Source organism: Copadichromis virginalis, linkage group LG6 (genome assembly GCF_057382275.1).
Source record: "Copadichromis virginalis isolate Kocher_CV1m ecotype Utaka linkage group LG6, C_Virginalis_male_GT1.1, whole genome shotgun sequence".
NCBI lineage: Eukaryota > Metazoa > Chordata > Actinopteri > Cichliformes > Cichlidae > Copadichromis > Copadichromis virginalis.
This window is the reverse complement of record NC_140623.1, coordinates 13152452-13171795: the sequence shown is the minus strand read 5'-3', so window position 1 is coordinate 13171795 and position 19344 is coordinate 13152452. Positions and strand designations below refer to the sequence as shown.

At 39.5% G+C, this 19344-nt stretch overlaps 1 protein-coding gene across 1 annotated transcript in view; it reads right to left on the bottom strand.

The window, feature by feature from the left end:
* The window catches only part of LOC146707403 (protein ELFN1-like), a 141425-nt gene that overhangs the window by 42687 nt on the left and 79394 nt on the right, over positions 1-19344 (bottom strand). The window contains exon 2 of the mRNA XM_085458742.1: positions 8050-8113. The gene's annotated coding sequence lies outside the window, so the exon portion shown is untranslated. The remainder of the gene's footprint in view (positions 1-8049; positions 8114-19344) is intronic.

Here is a 19344-nt window from a genome sequence, read left to right as displayed (position 1 = left end):
ATCCTCATTCTTGCAGTGTCAGCGTTTACTAACAGCCCCGAAGCAGCCTTTGTATCATTACGCACCATTACATACTGTGAGTCCTAACAGCCCTGTGATTGATCACTCACGAGCTGGTATAATTTATGATGTCATGCGTGTTTTCCTGCATCTTTTCTCCTTTTTTTCGGTACAGACAGTATGTAAATACATTTCCTTCAGCAGGAATGAAAGTCTCTGTGTGTTTTGACCACTGGCTGCACTGCATAGCCATGATGTGATTAACTAGCATGAGTCAAGCCAGACTCTGTAATGTTTACCATTGAAATCAAACAGCATCATTTTTGGCTTTTCCCAATGATGTCTGTGGAGGAAAGCAGTCACTGAGTCAGACACCTCATTAACACCATCCTTGCAGTCTAACACGATGGTGGCAGCATCACGCTGTGGAGCGTTTCTACCACAGGGACAGCGAGGATGGTAAATGAAAAACATAAAACGGGACTGGATAAAAACGTTTTTGTAATTACTTAAGTTCTTTGGCTGAGGAAAAAGTATATATTGCTATACCTTTAGCAGCAATCATGTTCTTTCCTTATGTTCACTGAAGTTTGCAGGCAGTCATTTATGCACAGCTCTCCTGATCATTGACCAGGACAATGTGCTCACCTCAATGACTGCAGGGGGCCCTGTGACTGGAATACAAGGCCAAATCATCACCCTTCCAGCAGCTGTAGGAGGTGTTTGGTTTTCTCCAAGCATGGCGCTGTGCACGATTGCTGATTGTTATCTGCCTTTAGCCTCATCTGCTCAGAGGACATTGTTCTGGAAGTGTTGTGGTTTGATCAGATGTATATTTGCAAACCTAACCTTTGATGTTGTTTTTAGGGAGAAAGGAGAGGCTTTCTCCTAGCAACCCTTCCAAATCAACCTTACTTGTTCAGTTTGTTTCTTATTGTGCTGCCTGGAACTTTAACATGCTAAGTGCGGCCTGTGGAGATTTCTTTGAGCATTGCACAGTCCAACCTTGGGATCAGTCCTGGGAAGATTGTGGCATTAGTATGCTCCAGACCAGCAGGATACCGAAACGTCTGTTTTTGCAGCTGTGGTCACAGTTGCCGATGATTAATTAATGAAGTGGATTTGATTAGCATGGAGTGGCTGCTGCTTATCCTCTTAGTTCCTCAGATATCGCTACGTTAACCTGTTGTTAAGTGAAACGTCAGAATTGTTAGTGGAATATTTTAGCCTTTCAGTCTAAAAAACCCCACATCTTTACTTTATAATTTTGGAGTCTTGTGTGTACATCAGTGAGGAAAAAGATAAGATTCGAATCCGTTTTAAGTCTAAAACAGAAACAAAGATGAAAACAAATATTAAATCAGTGTGTATCTGATGGTTGTGGATTTACAAAGCTCTAATACATCTTTCTGAAGCATATGGTAATGTTTCAGATGTCTGTATGTAGAAGTTAATTGCTGATTACTTTTCCCTTTTTCACAAAAAAAGAGTGAAAAAATAGAATATTTATGTAGCAAAGTGTCTTGTATATTTCCTTCTTTTTCTTTATACAGTGAATAACACCTTCACATGCTTCATGAATCCTAGGAGGTGGACAATCCTTCACCCCAGAGCTGATTGATGCAGGTTGCTGCCCGTTCCTGAGCCTGGTCTTTCTGGATTGTTCTCCTGCTTTCCCTCAGCCCATCCACAGATCATTTTTTAATTATCATCATTATCATTGTGTCTTCTGTCCTGTCCTTCTCTGAGCCTTTCTTCCCATTAACCCTCCTGCCATCCTTTAAAAAACTCACACCCATCACCCTAGGGACCATTCTCAGCCACGCCATAAAAAGACCATATATCCATATTTTATTCCACTTTAAATTAGCCAACCTTGTAAAACTACTTCTCCCTGAAATATTCATGTAAAGTTTTAATTATATTTTCGTTGTTTTAACCCTTCAAATCCCAGTGTTATTACATGAGCGCCCTGTGTTATAAGCCCCAAAAACCAAAAAACGAAACTAAATATTTCCACAAAAAACCAGTTGAAGTAATATGTGATTGTCATTATAAGTAGGCCTTTAGATGGACCAAAGATTGGCACCAACATACATTTTGACCTGCCATTATTTTTTTGCATTTTTTTTGCAATTTAAAAATTAAAACTTCAAGGCCCTGAGTCTTCATTGACATCCAAGAAAAGAAGAAAAAATAAAATCATATGATGATAATTTGGGGTTGAAAAATAGCGTTTATAATGGAAGTCAATGGGCAGAAAATGGTCCCCAGGGTGATGGGTGTGGGGATTTCTGCTGCTCAGCCATTTTAGGCTGATTTAAGGAATTCACACTGGAATATTAACATTGACAGGTAAAAACTATCCTGTGGCAAGTTTGGTTATATTCCACTGAACACAGTGGAAATGGCAGCCATTTAACACATAGCAGTGGCACAAAAAGGTCCCAAGAAGGCAGGAGGGTTAAAAGGGAGTTCTCCTTTCCCACTGTCACCAAGTGCTTGCTCATACAGGTTTGTTTTATTGTTGGAGTTTTCTCTCAATTATTGTAAGGTTTTTAGTTTACAATATAAAACTGTATAAAGCTGTTGGTATAATTTGGGGCTATATTAAAATAAAACGGAATCGAATTAAACTCGCAAACATACATAACATAGCTCTATCTCAGACAACAACTCAGTAATAAAATGCTTCTTTTAAACTGAAATGTCAGCATTAAAAATCGAATGCTACATAATATATAAAGGTCTCCGAAAGCAGAATCAGGTTGTCTTTTGAGCCTGTAGCTCCCACCCTGGCACACCTTTGAGACCCAACTTAACATGTTGTCCAAATTCAACAATGCACACAAATCCACATGATAACAAAATGTGTGGATATGTGTGGATGCATGGTGGTGTACGCACACACTAACACATGGGAAACAGTCTAATTTCTCAGCAGAAAGCAGCATGTCTTTGTATGTAAATTCATGTACTCATTGTTGTGCCTGCTTGGCTCACAAGACAGATGAAGCAGCACTTGTCTCCCCAGTCAGATAATCTGCTCTCCTGTAATTTAAAATTCCACTTTCTCCTAAAAAATCTCTCGTCGCAGCAAACACACTCCCCTGTTCACACCCAAACAGCCCTCTTCCTCTCCCCTGTCCCCTTTTCCTCACTCTTTATCTTTTCTTCTCTCTATCACACACACAGGCTGGTGCCAAGTTGTTAAATTTGAGCTCTCCATCTACTTTCCTATACAGACAAACACACACAGACACACACTCTCTCTCTCACTCACACACACACATGCACACTCATGCACAAATAGAGGCAAACACACAGCCTTGCAAAAATAGCATTCATCTCTACATCCATCTCTGATTTTGGGCTCAAAGATGAGAATACTTTGGCAGGAATCTATCACTCTGTCACACACGCACACGCACACACACACACACGGACAAACACACACACGGACAAACACACACACACACACACACACACACACAGGGAGAGACAAGCATAATCTCTCGCTTTCTATCTCACCACTCAAATTGAATCTGCGGTCTTGACAGGCCAAGAGGACAGGGACGACGAATAAAAATCACCTCATTACGCACATACACATCCCTCACACACACATACGCAGACAAACGTAGGCAAGCAGGTCATTCACATGCATTAGGGATGGGAATAGAGAAGCCTTGAATCTTGGTCAAACACCATTTGGTGTGTAAATGCTGACAGACGAGGGTAGCCACATTTGTGTCTGGAGGATCAGAGACGGTGTTTGGCAGAGAGGCTGGAATAATGGAGGGACGGACGGAGGCACAATGGTGTGTACATTTGTGCAGGATAAAAATAATGATGATAATGATTAGTCTGATGAAAGAAGGTCACAGTGACAATATAAGCACTGAAACTGATGATAATGATAGTGTTCTGTCAACCATTATCTCCTTTTGATCATCGATCCTGGCACACTGGGTGGATACAATCATAATAAGATGTGTAAAGCCTCCTGCTGTTAATTTTGTTTTAGGAATCTTTTAGTTTGCGCTCAGCTCTGACAGACAAGGACTGTTTAAAGAATGAAATGTATGCCACTGGATGAATACTGCTGTGTGCAAATAGGCAACAGTGTGTTTTCAAAAAGCTACAGGCCACAGGGAGCATCGCAAACAAACACTGAAGGCTGACACACTGTCACCCGTTAAGAATCGACAAAGAGCACTTTCACAGGAAGTGGCAATAATAGGGCAATAATTACAGAGCAGGTATCAAACCTGTGAACTGCCTCATGAATATAGGTTTGAATTCAAAATACACAGAAAATTTGCACTACTGGTGGCTAGTCCTCGAGACCCTTTACATACACAAGCTTTGTCATGAGTTTATCATTGTGATCATTATATAATCAACATTTTAAATGAATGATCAGTCTAGCATTAATTTCACTTAAGTATATCGTTGATGGCTGTTAATAAACACTGAAGTGATGATTAACAATGTCATTAAAAGTGTTTGTTTGTCATTAGTTAGTTAGACATTTCGTGTAGCATGCCGAGGATAAGAGACAAGATTTATGTTTTGATGACACTGCCTCTGTTATGTATGTGTTAATGACTTTCAGTGTTTTATAGCCAATCAGTGAATCAGTTCTCATCACAAATCAATCAAATGCTGCTGTTTTATCATAGCTATCAGTATCTCAGAGGTACACTGCCATTGGTGCAGTGTCACACTTGACTTACGCCCAAATTCTTACATTTGAACACTTCAGTAGGACTCTTTAACATCCATCCATCCATCCATCCAACCATCCATCCCACCATCACCATCCATCCAACCATCCATCCCACCATCCATCCAACCATCCATCCATCCATCCATCCATCCATCCATCCAACCATCCATCCCACCATCCATCCAACCATCCATCCAACCAACCATCCATCCATCCACCCATCCATCTTCTTCATGTTTCAATTATTTACTTAAAAGTTAAATTTAGCTTCACAGCGTGAATACCTTCAGACAAAGCACTGTTTGAATGTGTTCTCCAGACAGTGTAAAATTTAAACTGGCTCATTGAGCAGTATTTCACATATAAGGAGTATATATAATCTAAATAAAATCCACCAGGTGTTTTTAATGTTACAATCCCCAGGCTGCTAAAACATACAGAATAAAAATAAATTCTGGTGGTCAGTTTTGCTTTGGCCTATCCTCACAACAAGCCTGAGAAGCTCAGGGATCAACAGATCACAGTGTGTTTGTACTGGGAAGCTGAATTTTAACAATCCTAATCTATGACACAAAATAATTGTTTATTTTATCGAGCTATACTGTAGCAACCTGATGTGAATTTGGAAGGAAAGTAAAATCTCAAAAGAGGACTGGAATTCAGTTTGTGCTGATGCTCACTGAATGCACGCCTCAGATTAACACACTGTAATCATGCAAACATAAGTAACCTCTGACAAGTCATAATTATAATCAGACTATATCGGGCATATGCACCAGATGCACGGAGGCTAAAACAACAATGTTTCACTGTGTTTGTCAGTGAAAGGAAGATTAAAATATTATGGGAACTGCAATGATATGTGAGAACATGCATCTTTTCTGTTGTGCTATTGTAATTTCAAGCAAAGAAATACTTTCTAATTCTTTTGTTTTGTTTTATACTTCTATATTTCTATATACAAGGTCCCTCTTGCAAAACATGCAAACTACAACACACATTTATTTCTGGTTTTCAAAATTTCTGGTTTTGATCGTCTTCCAACTCTACGACCTACTACCAACTCTAATTCTCGTCAGAAGTGTAGTCTATTATTCTTACTCTTTCTCTTTTTTTTAAGTGAAAGTGTATAAACTAGCAACACTGCTGGCACGGGTTCGTGTACTGTGTAGAAACAGACTGCACACTTATTAAAGAGATACCAGATTAAACAGATTTACCAATAACACCTCAATCAAATCCTTAAAAAATGATTAAATTAGTGCTGAAAGCTGAATGTTATTATTAATAAATCTTTTGTCGCTATCATTCAGCCTACATATGTAAATTGTTTACTTCCTAGTAGTGTAATATAAAATAACCAGAGCTACCATGCTCGGTTCACGATCAGAGATGGGCAGTAACGCGTTACTGTAATCTGATTACTTTTTTCAAGTAACGAGTAAAGTAAGGGATTACTATTGCAAAAACGGTAATTAGATTACCGTTACTTTCCCGTAGGAACGCTGCGTTACTGCGTTACTAAAACCGTGATTTTTTGCGAGAATGTCTCACGACAGTGACGTAAGCGAGTGCGCCGTTAGTGACAACAGCTGTGTGCAGATCAACAATGGATCACATATCGAGTGCGGGAGAGAGTATGAGCGTGCAGCGTTTAAAGTGTGGAAGTACTGACCTTACTTTGAGTTTGATTCCATAAAAAGTGACAAAAACATTAGCGTCCATCGTGCGTGGGAAGAAAACTTCTTTTTACAGCGAAAAAAACCCCTAAACTTCCAAGCAAGCACCGAGTGCGCAACGACGTAATGCGCAACTGACCACAGCACACCTGCACCAAGGTAAACCTCCGCCTACCCTCAGTCCTGCTTTACAGGTGAAAATAGAGCAACAGGACCGCTGAGTCTTTGACTTTATTTATTTTCTGCTGTGTTTTACTTGCATCTATTTGAAAGAGTGAGTGTAAACACAAAAAATATTTTATTTTATGTGTTGGAATGTGTAGAAAATAGGTTTCAATGTTAAACTAATTTATTCAAGTCAGAGAATGTTGCATATAATAAAATTTTTGCTTGATGCATAAAGTTAAAAGATTAAAACTGATAAAACAAGTTTTAAAAAGAGACTTTTCCATTTGATTACATTTTGTATGATGGATTATGTAGAAAAAGTATTGGGCTGAAAGCTCTATCGCTTTATCACCTATTCAGGTTGTAAATCGTGTTTTTAAAAAGTAACTAAGTAACTAAGTAATTAATTACTTTTGAAAATAAGTAATCAGTAAAGTAACGGGATTACTTTTTGGGGGGAGTAATCAGTAATTAGTTACTGATTACTTTTTTCAAGTAACTTGACCAACACTGTTCACAATTCTCACATTTGGATGTAGCATTATTTTCTTGTCCTATGTTTAAAATTATAGAAACTGTGAAATTTTGAGGAAATGTGGCATTTTGCAGCTGTGATTTTTGGTTATTACACAGAAGCTACTACACGTTTTCAGGAAATCATCACATTATTTGAGGTTTGACTTTACGTAATGTGTGCGACTCTGATCCCTGGTTATTGCCTCTGCATAAACATTGTTACTTTGTTAACTTTAAACAAAGAAGAATTTCAGCATTATAATATGATCGTCAACCATTATCACTATTATCCATGAATCCTCTGCCTCTTATCTTTATCAGGGTGACACAGTAAGAGAAAAAATTTAGACCTTGCTAATTACTGGTTACAACCCTGCTTGACTTTAGACAAATCATGTTAAAGCTTCCGATTCAAAACATAAAAAACATAAAACACCGTCGGGTCATGCTGTAATGCTCAGTAGGGTAAGTTTGAAATATTGTGGTATTTTCACTCTAAGCACAGCTCCAATTTGACTGTACAATAAACACGTCTAGATTTTTCTGTTACCAGTCCCGTGTCCTTGGGTGGCCATAACCCTTAAACTTTGACAGCTCACAATTTCTCATAAAGGGAAGAGATAATAGGATTTTTCATCTCTCCTCACACACGTGCGCACACACAAAATCTCCTCCTGTGTTTGTGTCATGAACATTTTCTCAAAGGAAATAAAGGGTAAATCATGTGATGAATTACCTTTTCACCGCGTTGCACGCCTGTTTATGTATGTGTGTGTGTGCATTTTGTGCATTTGTCTGAAATGTTTGCCGCATGCCACTTTTGGTCTAAACTGTTAAAGCGCTGCTTTGTATTCTGCAGATGTCTTCTCATCCAGCAGTGAAGGTTTAAAAGCAGAGACAGAGAACAGAATGAAAAACCGACAGACACAAAGAGGAAGGGGGGAAACTTTTTACCTTTGCAGATGGAGGTCTTTTCCAAACCAGCTGAGCCTTCAGTCTCAGAGCACTTTTCACATCACTAACAAAAAAGGGACCAAAAGTGGGAAAGGGAACAGGAAGAAGAAAATAGAGAGAGGTTAGTTTAGGGTAGAATGAAACAAGTCATTAAGCCCATTTAAGAAAGCTGAGCAGTTAGGATGCATCAGGAAAAACACAGGAGCTGCTTACTATAAGTCTGAATGTGCCATTTTCCTGCAGTTACGGCGCGAGAGTCATCCAAAAATAATAATATGAATTAGATTTATATAACACATTTATAGGACATTAAAAAATCTATGTGTGTCAGAGAGGGAAGAGAGATTGACAGTGAAATGGGACACAGTCATGGGAAAAAAGTGAGGAATTGTTGAAATAAGAGCTGTGTGAGAAAACAGAGGGGGATTCCCATTAGAGAGACAAATGAAGGGACGGCTGAGGATGACAGCAACATCTGACAGTTGGCAAGTCAATGATGGACAGAGGGAGGGAGACAGAGAGAAAGAGCCTATATATATTGAGGCTAATATGTGGCTCTGTCTCGCAGAAGAGCGCTAACAACCTCCTCTGGCCTCTCTGGCACATGACTGTTTACTTGTGTCAAGACCCATGTGTATGTGAGTGTGTGTAGAGAAGAAGCTCCCATTATTCAGTTGGTGGATGAAGAGAAAAAAAACAAAACAAAAAGCAAAAGCCTGCCGGCTATGTTACTGTAAAGTACCCCTATTATTTTGTCAAACCCCACTAAAACATGACCAGCTCATTGCAGCCTATTACAGAGGACAACATCACAACAGACCTGTGACTGTGACGAGGCTGACCCACAAATGCTTCACAAACATGCAGCTTATTTAAGCTAAGGTTGCTGTTTGAGGATAAGATTTTTTAAAATGCAACAGTGTCGAGACTCAGACAGAGGCAGTATTATCGATTTAAGCCAGAGGTTCCCAAAGTGTGGGGCGCAGAGCCATTGCAGGGGGGGGTGTCACGGTATGAAAAGAAAAAAAAAGTGGGGATACAAATAATATCAGGCTGATCCTGCCACAATTTGTTCCCCTGGTTCAAATCCCGGACAAACAGTATCCCACAGCTGTTTATGTTTTTAAACCCATTTTGCACAGAGAGGCATTTTTTGAAAAATGTATTGATAGCAATGTTGAATTTTATTACACAGGAAAAGAACAACTACACGTAAAATAATCACACTGTGACGCCTCTGCCTTTGTAAATGGAGGGACCGTAACTGCGTGTGTATGTAAGCGTGTAAAACCTGAGGATAGTCAGATTAACAGTATTTTGTCTCTATCTGCCATTCTGCAATTCATCTCATGTAAACAATAACGTGGCGCACAGCGTGACGTGAAAAAAGGCTCATACCTTTGACGTTGCGTGACGAACTCTGTATTCCTCGTCCACACGTAAACGCAAAAAAGGATTTTTAAAAACTCTCCGTTTTCAGTGATTCGAAACGCCGTTTACGTGTGGACGAAAGGCCCAAACACATAGAAACAGCTGCGTTTTCAAAAATACCCGTGTAGGTGTGGACGTAGCGTAAAAAAGTTAGTAGTGTATTTTCTTACTACCTGTAATTTCTTGCAGTTTACTTGTATTTGCTTAATTGTTTACTAAATGTTTGAGGTGTGCGGTGGCGGGGTAGATGGTTTGGGGGGGGCGAACATTTTTCTTGTAAAACAAAGGGGGTCTAGCAGAAAAAGTTTGGGAACCACTGATTTAAGCACATATTTTAAGTCATGCTACCGACTCCACAGGCAACACATCGCCCTCTCAGGATATTTGCATAAAATGATTTCATTGGCTAACAGCTGCACTGGATCATTTGAATAAATGTGATTTGATTGGCTGACGCTCGCACTGGCCCTTGGGAAGTTGAATTTCTCTCGACTTTGACTCCAAGCAGGAAGACTAAAGCGAAACAATGGATCCATAATTCAGTTTGGCACTGTGTGACATCACCCGATTCAGCGTAAATGAGAAGCGAGGGCGCCAAATTCTGAAATGCATCCATGTGAATCTTGCCTAAGTCTATCAAGACTAATACTCCTGGCAGTCAGTGTCATACAGTTCCCCTACAGCACCTTTACTAATGGTAAGTGTCATTGCAGAATTACAAATTAGATTTAAATTTCATTACATAATATTGTGAGCTCAATAATTTGATTATCTACATTTTGCAGGATAATTTAATGCAAATTGACAGAATGTTATGTGTTACGCATGCAGAGGTCTATTCTTCTGTCAAGATGCTTTTTGGCAATAAAGATCTCACATAAATTAGTTTTTGCCTTCGATACAGCACCGTCATTCCCAAATCAGTCTTAGACCCAGACTGAATTTCACCTTTTCATAGATCTACTCTATATTCACATAAATATCTGCACATAAAAACTGGTAGCACATATCAAGTCATTGCATAATTAGATTCATGTTGTATTAATCATGAGTAAAAATTACAAGATTATCTCTGTTTTTTCAAAAGGACAAAGATCTCAAATGTTCAAGTCCTTTTGCGTCATGATGATTTGATGTCATTAAAGAAAAGTCCAAATCTAGTCATGCAACTTCTCTCAAGCTTGAGCATAGCTTTGGAGTGTTGGCTTTATGCATCTTGTTGAATAGTCAGTATACTACATAATCCCTTCATTGTAGTTTCCTCTATTTTAAGCACTCAAGTGACCTTTTGTAGGCCTGTAAACCAGAACAAAGATGCTGATCTTTTTCTCTTTTTCTTTATTGTTTGTTTTGTCTGTCTGTCAGTGTCAGACCAGTTACTTTTACTGAATATGTATTCCCAATGAAAAAAGTTATTACATTGCTTCCGGGCAGCTCAGCAGCAGACATCCAATCATTCACACCTACATGTTGCATCTTTTGTATTTAATAAGTAGAAATCAAACATCAGACTTGCTGCCATCCCTCCAGTTTAGAAACATTTAATGACCTTTTCAACAGCAGGTGTTTTAGCCTCAGAGGCTCCACACAGTTCTCCAGAAATCTTTAAACATTTTGATACCAGCAAACTACTGACAGCAAACCAGCCACGCACATACATTTCAAAACACAGAGTGCATAATCATCACATGCTACACTGAAAAGTAAAATAATATATGGTTTTACAATCAAGGAATTTTCCTTATTAATTTAAAGATTTTTTCCCATATTTTTTAACCACACGCTGAATAGTAGCGCTTGCCATGTAATAATGTATCCATTTTTTTTGTTTTGTTTTTTTACATTGTACTCCCTTCACCCATCACAGACTTTCCAGTCTAGCACATCTGGCCACATCTGGCCACTGAACAGCAAGAGCAGTCCTTTATCTAACTGGAGATAAAGTGTGTATGCTTGGTACCGGAAAATAAAATCCCATCACATTTTCCTTCCCAACACTGGTCTGAGGTTAGATCAGGCTGTTGAGAGTGAAACTAAATATAAGAATAAAAAGAATAAAAATATAAACCTGATGTCTTTGGAGATCTTCCAGGTTTTTTTTTTACAGGCTTAAGAAGTCAACTCGGCCATGTCAAGTCTAAAGTCAAGTCATTTGGCCTAAAGCTCGAGTTGGTACTTTGAACTGAAAATGATTAAATCTGCTTCCACAATTGAAAGAAATGACGACGAAAATAAAAAACCACATCTACACAAACATACACAAAGACACTCATTCAAGCACTGCAGCTTATGTCTTTTTATTAGCAAGAGAGCTGCTTGAGCCTGAGGATGCGGAGATGGACAGAACCAAGAGGGAGAGACTGAAGGAGGAACAGGAGGATTCTGGGAAATGAGAAGTTGCCTGAGTGGAAAAAGGCAAAATAGCAAACTGTTGAACGGCTATCATCATCATCATCATCATCATCATCGTTTATTTGTATAGCACTTTAAGAACACACCAGGCAGACCAAAGTGCTGAACAACACAGATCAAAACAACAACCAAATTAAAAATACCATAAAATCATTACAAACAATAAAATAAAATAGAATGTTATAGAATGGCTATAGAATGTTACTTACAGCCGAATGATACTGCTAACAAGTGTAGCCATTTTGTACTTGTGTGAGTCCTTGGAGCCTGCCGGCCAGGATAAACAGTAAGACATTCAGACAACATCATTGAGCTCCGCAGTTCTGATCTTTACTGCAGGGATCCGTTTTTTCAAACACCACACGCTTTCTGTAATCGCGGAGGGCAACGGCGAAAACACGTATTCTATGATCAACCACAAAGTCTCTCGTGTCATTTCTGGCATTTGACATTACAAACCGAATGGAGACAACACACATTAAAATCAATCCACATGCAATGGAGGATGAAACAGAGCAGGTGTGGTAGGTTTACAAGAACAATAAAGGAGAAAAGCATGGGGAGATGATAAGGGTGGGGGGTGTTAAAGTAAAGCAAAGAACAGCTAAAATTGAGGTTGTGATGCATTACCTGTGGCAAATTAGCTAAACATAGAAACTACTACTGAACTGCCTCACACAGACGCACAGTGAGTGCTCTTCAAATATTCCTTATGTATCAGCAGTGCGCTTGCTTCTCTGTAGTCACCTTGACTGCAAATGGAGAGGACAGCAGAGAGAGGTGCTGCGTGTTTATTGTTATCCTGACAAACTAGTGTCTGTAAAGGCTAAAAACGCAGTGACCAGCGAGCCCAGGAGCACTGTGAGTGAGTCAGACTCAGCTGGTCTCCATCAGTGGGAGGTCTGTAGTGTGGGATATCTGATTTGCTGAGAGAAATATATAAATATATATATATATATATATATATATATATATATATATATATATATATATATTTATATATATATATATTTATATATATATATATATATATAAATATATATATATATATATATATATATATATATATATATATATGAAGAAAAGAAAAAAGGGAAGTTTGGCCGCAGGCAAGCTCAGGGCACTCTGTCTCAGCCCTCTGAATGTCATTTCACTTGACTACTATAAACATATGCCCTGTATGTGGAATGTACCGTGTGGTGTATGCATTGTGTTAACATTTGTCAACAACACGTGCTTGAATAAAGAGCTGGATGAAGTTTGCTTAAGTCGTAGGAAGCTGCACAGCACCTGCCTGACACAGAGCAGCAGACAGACTGATCCTGATCTTTCTTTGCTGTCAAGCAGAAGCCCGCTCCTATCAAGACTGTAAGTGTGTGGGCTCAGGAGTGTTTGATGGGCTGCATGACCGCTAATGAATGCACACAGCCAAACCTGCTCTGTGGGACATCAAAGGACTCTCCCACGGCATTAGAGATTACCTCGGTGTCTGCGTGGACACTTAAGATACCAATAAATGTGTTTTCCAAAGGACACACGCTGGACGACAAAAGCCATCAAATCCCTTATAAATAGGAAGAAGAGAGCTCTCGGGGCTTTGGGGAAGAGAGGAAGTTAAGTCTGTCCAGAGGGAGCCGAAAAGGAGAATGGAGTATGGAACAACACCTACCAGTACCGAAGAGAACAATCTGCAACAAAAACAGTCTAAAGGAGGTGTAGAGTGTGATGAGAACAATCGAACACGCAACTAGGCCAAACCGAGAGAGGAACAAGTGGAATACTTAAAGGGGAAACAGCTAGCTGGTAAAATTTTTATGTACACTGGGAGTTTGTACCTGGTCTTAATCACCCTCTCTGTCCCACTCCGCAGACACTTGAGTATGCATGAACTGCATCAATGTGTTAATATATAAATATAGATATAGATATATATTTCAACACTATGGGTGGCTGGATTTGTATTTCCAGAATAAAAATGACTGTCATTGTGACTTTCAAATCAAATGTGAATGCATTTTATTTTGAAAGAAAAACACGTCTTTTGAGATTGGGATTAGCCTCACAGCCCCTGAGTGGGTGGCCTCACAGCTGAGCAGGCAGGGACGCGGGCACACAATGTAAATTAACTTGTGCTTATAATTGTGGCTTACAAATCCAGAGCAGGCAGCATTTTGTTAGACGTGGTGTACTGTGGTGAAGTGGGTGGAGGTATTTTAGGCAACCAAGATTTGAAGTGTTGAAAGTTTCATTAATTTCCTAGCTGTGACTGGCAGATGCAGCATTTCTGGGCCTCAGATGGGCATTTGAGTGTTCTGTTTTCATTGTCCGTGTAAAAGACTTGTTGTCTTTTTAATAATAAAAAAGCTTAAAGAAGCACGTACATGAATACTTAAGTTGAGAAGTTACCTACTGTATGACTACCTTTGAGCACACAACTCCAGTGAAGACAAACCCAATACCAGGTTCTGTAGAAAAATGCTAGAAGCAATTAGCAGTTTAAATCAGGTTAACAGCAGGGCTTTTTAGTACTTCCTGTTCTGCTCTGTGGATTTCCTACAACTGTGAGTCACACCTTTGGCTTGTCTCTGTTGTGATAGTATTATTTTTTTAAAGCTCAAGAGCAGAACCAGGGGTGTCAATGTCATTTAGGTTCATGACCCAAACACAACCAAATTTGATCTCAACCAGACCAGTTTTCAATTCAATTCAGTTCAATTCAATTTTATTTATTTAGCACCAAATCACAATAGCTGTCACCTCAAGAGACTTTAGTTGTAAGGTAGAGACGCTACAATAATACAGAGACAATCAAACAACCCCCTCTGAGCAAGTCTTGGCGACAGTGGGAAGGAAAACCTCCCTTTTAACAACACCTCTGAAAGAACCAGGCTCATAGAGAGTGAAGAGGTGAGTGACCAGGAAACCTGCAGTGCATTAGTGAATCCTGTATTATACTGTATTATAACTACCACTAACTATAACTATCAGAAATGTGAGGTTGCTGGTCAAACTCCCAAGTTTAACCGCCTTAGGCCCTAGGCACACAGAGACCTGCAAGCGAAATGAAATCTGTGTTTTGTTTTGTACTTTTACTTTGAACGTGAACACTCCCCATTTGTGGTTTCTACCCCAACTACTGCTCCATGAGTAGTTGGCCAGTGTTAGTGTCTTCCATGCAGACTCTGGGCCAATCGTCTAGTGACCACAGAAATGACAAGAAGGTTTTTAATGCAGGACCTTCTCTCTAACCTTTTCCACCTAGTGACAGCCTCAAGAAACCACACAGCAAGCAGTGAGGGAATACTGGAGGTCTCTGAGCAGTTTCTTTCAGTGTGGTATGGGAGTTCATGGTTAATGCTAGCAATAAAAAGGCTGTTTTAAACTGTTTTTTCCTTCTGTTTTGAGTGTGTTTGAACATTTACGTGTAATTATGGGCTGTAAAAATAAGACTGACTTGACTTCAGTTGATTTGATGTGATACATTCTTATCACTACCAAACCAATGCTTCCTGCTACATAATACAGTCAAAGTAAGAAATTATGCCCTCCTTTTCTCCCATTATGTACCTTTTGTTTGGCTGGTTTTAGTGGCAAATGATAATGAAAAATGAAGACACTAAGGCCATAAGATAAACAAAAAGAAGTTTCTGAAACTCCAGCACAGTTATTCAGCTGAAAACCAATATTTGTTTCTGTTTCTGTTCCAGGTGCTCCAGCTGATTCTGACTGCAGTGTCACAGTGTTACTTAACGTGTCAAGGAGTGTTTGTTTGGTTGCCGATGTTTTTCTTTTTTGTTCTTTTTTTTGTTTCTTTGTAATGCAATTTTACAATCAGTAGCAGAAACATCCAACTTGACTCCAACATAAAGTACAGTCATAGTTGAAGCAGTAGAGATCATAATTGAACTCCCTTGGTTATGAGGCACAATGCCATTGTTCTTAGTCATTACTCCCAGCATGCATGCTGGGTCGTTTTCCTCTCTGGCAAGGTGTCAAACCCGCTTCCCTGCACTGCCTGACGATGTCTTGCCAGGCGTGCGGCTAATCTTTCCTCCAAACAAATGAAAATGGATTCAGGAGCGACTGCAGATATAAAACACAGTGATTCAGAGCTCACAGTCCTCTTGTCTATCTGCATGCACAGTCCCAGAGGAAAGGAAAAAAAAGAGAGAAAAACTTTTTCAATTTCCTGCTAATAGCAGCACTCCCAGACACACACGTGGTCAGGTCAGCGATCAGCTATTTCATGCTGGGCAAACTGACACACAAACACATTGACACACGCACACTGAGAAGACATTGCCTGAAAGCTGAATGCTGATTTGCTAATGAGCTGTCATGGTGACTGATACTGCCATTTAATTGGCTGGTAAAGGGGGCAATTAGAATTCAGTGCATAGATGCACATCAGGAGAGGAAGACAGTCGGGTTAGGCTGTCTGTACATTATGTGTGAGACTGTTCGCTTCAAAGTGAAGCACACACTGGAACACCGGAGGCATGTCACTCACTCATCATTATTATTATTATTATTCATTCTGATTATGCTTTTGAACTGCTCCATGATCTGAAGTATGAATCTACCAGTCAGTGTGAATACATGTGGGTTACTTTGCATGCAGGGGGTTTCTTTTTCTTCTTCATCACTTTTTCTAGTTTATTTTTCTTCTATCGCCGCCCTGCACTCTTTCTCATTTCAATCCTAGTTCACATCTTTTTCTTTATGGCCATGGCTCACTCTTTCTCTCTCTCGCTCTCGTGTTTCTCATCACCATCTGCTGGCAACATCACTCAACACTATGCAACATCTGTCCAATTTCTTATTGTCACTTTCCTCCTGTCTCTCCTCAGACGCGGCTCTCTGTCCATTATGTCTGTCTATTTGATTTGCTTGATTAACTTCAATATGGTTTACAAAGTGTAACACTTCCCCTTTCACATAAGGACTGCCCTGATAAACATTAGTAATCTGACTTTACATACACGTTATAAATTGATTTGCATGTCACTGATTGAAATAAGTATTTGATCAAAACATGACTTTGTCCTTGGTGGAGACACTCGTGGAGGAAGGAGGTTCTCATCCAGGATTTTACGATACATTTACCCATCCATTGGCATCTCAATACAGTGAAGTAATCCTGTACCCTTAGCAGAAAAACAGCCCGAAAGCACCATGTTTCCACCTCCAGGCTTGACTGTGGGCGTGGTGTTCATTGCTCCAGACACGACGGGTCGAGTTGATGACAAAGAGCTTGATTTAAGATTTCTCCAGAATTTTCCCTTTAATCGTTTAGACGTGTTCAGTGGCAGATTTAAGACGGGCCTGTACACGGTCTTTCTTAAGCAGGGGCACCTTGTGTGATATCAAGGTGGTATTACTGGTGAATGTTAACAAGCTCCTCCCGTGTAGTTTTGGGCTGATCCGCCACCTTTCTCACATTCAGCCTCAACCCATGAGGCGAGATCTTGCATGGAACTCCAGGCCAAGGGTGACTGATGATTAGTTTATATTTCTTCCATTTCATAATAATCACACAAGCAGTTTCTCACCAAGCTACTTGCTGATGGTCATGTAGCCTATCCTAGAAACTACCATAAAAATTACAGAGTCTTCATTTCATTGTAAGTTGTTATCACTCTGGCCCAATCACTTCCTTTCCCGCCTTCTGCGAGCCAATCAGGTTCCCATATACCCATATAAAGTAAGGTGCTTATGTAAGGGGTACAGGAAAGGACAAGTACAAATTAAGAAGCACAGATTCGCTGGTGTGTGTCATCCCACTGGTTTTCCTTCTGACTGTGACATTCTCTGACATTTATTTTTCTGTAAGAAAATATAAAATTTTGTTTTGGTCTGAGATGTTTAATTTTTTATGTTTAATCCTTGAAATTTTAGCTTTATTCAAATAAGGAACTTCCTTCTCATGTATTCACACAGACTGAAGAATGGCAGAATCTGGATCTCTGTGTCTGCTGCCCCCCCATACAGTAAAAAGTGTTTGTTTTATCTGGGTTGCCAGGTTTGTGTTGATCCGCTATGTTGTGGTTGTTAAGTCTGTATTTAGCGTTTGTGTTTCCTCATTTCTGGTAGCTTTCAGAGCCCCAAAATCGGCTGCCTGGCATCACATGCAGTGGGCTTACTACGTTTAAATTTGAATGACAGTAGTGGTAACCGTCCAGGAATGGATGTATTTTTTTCTTTTTTTCTCTTTGAATGTTTTGTTCAACTGTTTCTTTCTTTCTGTGTATTTGTCTCTTGCTCGTCTTCCATGAAGCCTCTCTGAAAAAACCTTAGACTCAAGCTTCATGAATAATTTCTGTAGACATTTTAGAGTTTTATGTGTGCTGGTGTGTTTGTTTGTTTATTTGTGTGTGCGCGCGTGCATGCAGGCCCAGACGTGCACGCTGCCTTGTATGAGCCAGGGAGGAGCAAGCACGGATCAGTGACCTTCGCACTGTTACATTTTTAAAACAGGCCGTGAATAATAGATTAAGTTAGAATAAAACAGTGAAGGATGAAATATGAATTAAAATAATGTGAATTAAAGAGATGGGGGCTGAGGGAGGGAGGAGAGGAGCAGCAGGGAAGGAGAGTGGGTGAGTGTGAGTGTGGGGGGAGGGGACGTGGTGGGTACAGGGAGAAAAGATGTAACGAGTGTTATTTGTAAAGTATAAAAGAGAATAAGCTGCTGCTACACCACGTTCTGGCCAATGTCATTAATTAAAGTCATAGTTAAGCATTTGTGCACTTTTTCTCTTTGCAGAAACAGGAAACTTTAACAAAACTGAATCAGCGATCAGAAAGCCCCAAAGAGCTCTTTAACTGTAGCTTGTGCGGCTCAGAACAACATCAGATGTGACTCATATACAATTTGTGTCTTTAAATGTCATCGTAAATAGCATAAAAAGGTTTGTGACGCATAGTACTACAGGTACAGATGGGAGGAAAAACATTTTCTTTTAAGATAAAATAAGAGAAAGTAGCTTTAACTAAATTAAATCAAAGCTTTATCTTGAAGTAAAGATGAAGCTCGCTAAAAACGCTGAAAACAAAATTGCAAACAAAATGTTTGCAACTCTTAAATCATCTGAAGATGAATCTGACCTCTTTTCTGCTTTAGTGTTTTGATTATTTCTGTTCTGCGGGAAAACCCGAGACTCGTCTCATAACGAATTTGTCCAGATTCACTGATAAACACAGCGGCAAATTTAATGCACTTTTCAGTGTTTATGCATTCAAACACATTCCAAGTGGCTTAACAAAGTGCCGTGAAGTAAAAACGTCAATCTGAAAAATGAAGAGTCCCAAAACAAAGCCAAAAACAAGTAATGTGAAGATCCCAAGTCAATACTGGAATTACTGAAATATGACTGCAAATAAATAATAATGAACATAATAAACCAGAGAAGCAACTTTAACATAGCACAGCTGTGCTAACTTAACTGGTAA